Source organism: Fragaria vesca, unplaced genomic scaffold, assembly GCF_000184155.1.
Source record: "Fragaria vesca subsp. vesca unplaced genomic scaffold, FraVesHawaii_1.0 scf0513139, whole genome shotgun sequence".
Taxonomy (NCBI): domain Eukaryota; kingdom Viridiplantae; phylum Streptophyta; class Magnoliopsida; order Rosales; family Rosaceae; genus Fragaria; species Fragaria vesca.
Genome location: NW_004443446.1, coordinates 342,450 through 345,937, shown reverse-complemented (window position 1 = coordinate 345,937; position 3,488 = coordinate 342,450).

Here is a 3,488-nt window from a genome sequence, read left to right as displayed (position 1 = left end):
TCTCTCTCTCTCTCTCTCTCTCTCTCTCTCTCTCTCTCTCTCTCTCTCTCTCTCTCTCTCTCTCTCCATGGCTAGCGAGCTTGAAGAATAAGATCCCACCTATGTCTTTTTTCTCAGGTACAGTTTGAATCCTCCAGGAAAGCAACGAGACCAGAAGCGTAACCTTGGTAAAGATAGTGTGTGGAAAGACATGTTTCAAGAATCCGTGTTCCAATCTCGTTCTATTGCTACAGTGGATGTATATGCCTATCTTGGATGTATTTGTAGTACGTAACCTAGCATGTAAACTACTTTTAAAGAAAGGAGACATTGTTTGGGTGATCTGTAGACTTTTTTTTTCCTTCGTATATTTCTTATACTAAAGGGAGTTGCTTTTACCTTCCTCCTCAGTTTGTAACTAGAGTATCAACAATATGCTACCAATGAAGTAAATCTATAGCATATTAACCAAGTTGTATATGCAAAAATACTGGTTTGAAGTACCCAACTTTGCTTCTTTTCTTTGTTCTGTGATAAATAATGACTGTGTGATGAGTCTAATTGTCTAAATTTCTCAGCTTTCAATTCAGAAGTTGCATAGACTACCAACCAAGTTCATATAATGCAAGTAATTTAAAACTGAATAGAGATGGAGCAAAAACATAGCCAAATATTTCATCTCATATCACTTTTTGTAATTAGAGTGGAAAGCTACAAGTTACTGGGAGTTGAACACATTTTCAGTTCTATAACTTATATATTACAACGTACTTAGAACTTGATAATGCATTTAGAAACAACAAGGACCAAGTTACAAAATCTTTTCCACGATGGAATTGAAGTTCAGCCAAATAGGGAAGACTCTGACTTCAATCAAGATCTCCAAATTGCAATGCAATTTAACGGCAGCATCACTGCTATTCCTAAAAAAATTGTTTCACAACCTCTAACAAGTTTTTCCTTGAATTAGCGAGCTCATGCTTCTACTGATGGCCTTTCTCTCACACACAAGACCTACAACAATAAAATTACCGCAATGCTGGGATTAAGAACCTATGAAACTCAAGATTAAAATGAAAAGTATCGAATTACAGAAAAAGTTTCAACAATGCCCGTGGAGATGGAGAACCAAAAACCCCTAGTCCCCCACCCAATCATGAAAATAGATGTCGGAGGATTCAACCCGTACCTGAGAAAAATGATGCAAGAGGGATCTCATTCTTCGAGCTCGCTAGCCAGGGAGAGAAAAAGAGTCCAAACGCCGAGGGAAGACGCTGGCGGCGGGCCGAAGAGAATGTCGGACTCCGACGAGTCGAGGAGGACGCCTGACAGAATTTCTGGTTCCAGAGGAGAACGCGAGATATTAGTTGTGAGAGAGAATGAGATAGACTTATGAGAAAATAGGTTTTAATATTGGTTGAAGAGATCTTACCCGTTGAATAAAAATGAACGGGTAGGATCTTCTTATGAGGAAGTATTAGGAAACTCTCTATGAGGAGAGGATCCTGATTCTCCAAACCCCTACTTAAAAAAAACCAAGCTAGGAATGTCTAAAGGGGTGTATTCAATTGAGAGTCTGATGGATTTTTTTGGAATCTAAAAATTTATGGGTATTCAATTAAGATTTTAAAAATTTCTTACAAATGTTGATGTATTCAGTTCAGATTCTAAAATATCCGTCAAAATATGTAGGTATTCAAAACTCTATAGATTCTTAAGGATTTCATTAATCGTCAGATTCTGATGGGTTTTAGGGGGCTAGGTATAAATACAAACTCCATTAGGAAATCTGGCCTCCTCACTCGAGATTTTGGAAGTCTGAGGAGAGCTCTCTGGGTTCTCTCCTCGATAGGTTCTTCCGAGTCTCGATGAGGCCTGATCGATGGCCTAAACAAGGACCGAGCCAAAGCCCTACAGCGGCGGCGACGCCTCCGCCAGAAACGAAGGAATCGAGCGCTGCAAACGACTCCAACGACTCGCTTTCGAGACCATCGATATCGCCAATGATCCATATTCACTCGAAAGGTATCATTCCAGCTCTTTGTTTCTCTATTTGAATATTGATCTCATATTTCTTGCTTGCTGGTTTTGTCGCATTTGTTTCAGAACCGTTTCGTTGAACACTTGCTTAGGTTGATTGTGTAATTAGTAGAATCAAACTAGAATTTGCAACCTAGGTTGGTGTCTACAGGGAGACATTGAAAGCTGCTGGTTTATGTTTTTAACGAGGTTTTGATTAATAGAATCAATATGTTAGGAAAATATCTCTATCAGAAAATACCACATTCCACATGGTGTCTCTGAAGTATGAATGCACACGAACAAGTAGATGATTGCAGTACATTATCTTCATTTCATAATTAATGGCCAAAGCATCAAGTTTCGTAGAGGAAAAAAAGAGAGAGAGAGAAGTAGGGCACATAACAGAGTGTATTGATTATAAGAGCTAGTTGGCTTGACATTGAGGAGGCTGTGCAAAGTTCCCTCTGATTAATGGCATATGACTTCCAGTATGCTAAGACAGTTTGAACTTGAGAAAGACAAACATGTGTGTAGTTATGTAGGTGAGCAGTAATAAAGCATTTTTGATAACTTTGAATCAAACCCCATCAATCAACTAAACACCACAAGAATCCTAAAATCCTAAACAAACCCAAAGCCTATTGATTTTTATTATTCTTCTTCAGTGAGAAAATGGATTATTAGATGAGCATGAGAAGCATTAAATTGCTGAGTGTTGGATATTGTTATATATGTCTGTAGGTCAGGATGTATATAAGGGTATTTGTTTCCAGCAGAATGTGCCTATTTACAAGAACAACATTGACAACTTTGAGGGTAAAGGGAATGACTGTGATTTGTGTAGCAGCTAATGATCCGTTTGTTTTGAATAGATGAGTAGATAAACTTTGAACCAAAGATTTGTTATGTCATTATCTAACTGTTTTTCCATCTCTTTTAATTACAAGATATATACATATGTTTTCTTCAATTTGCGATCTCATTGCTGCTCTTGTATGATATGTCCATATCTGAATACCCTTATATTCTGTTTAAAATGATAATTTTAGTTGGAGAAGTATTGAGGCCTCTATTGCTCAAGTGTTAGTGTGGCCACTCATGGATCACTGGATCATAATCTTGAGATTATCTAGGTTCTAGACGATTAGCTTTCCCTTATATGTATTTTTGTTATTATTATTTTTTTCTAATAAGTTTTGACTTCGGAGTGTACGATTTACTCAAGCTTGTGGTCATAACAGGAAATTTGCAGGTTAGTATGTCACTGTATACTTTTGCTTTATTTTTTGGTCCATCATCATGGTCTTGATAGTTTACTACTTTGTGTTGGATAGCAATGTCCGGTGGAAATTTTTATTAAATTTAGAATGAAAAGCTGATTTATTGGCTATTGTAGTAATTTGATTGGTATTCTTTGTACTTTTATGTGCTTGAGGATATGCAAATTTCAATATGTTGGCGGAAGTTGTATATATATTTACTTTACC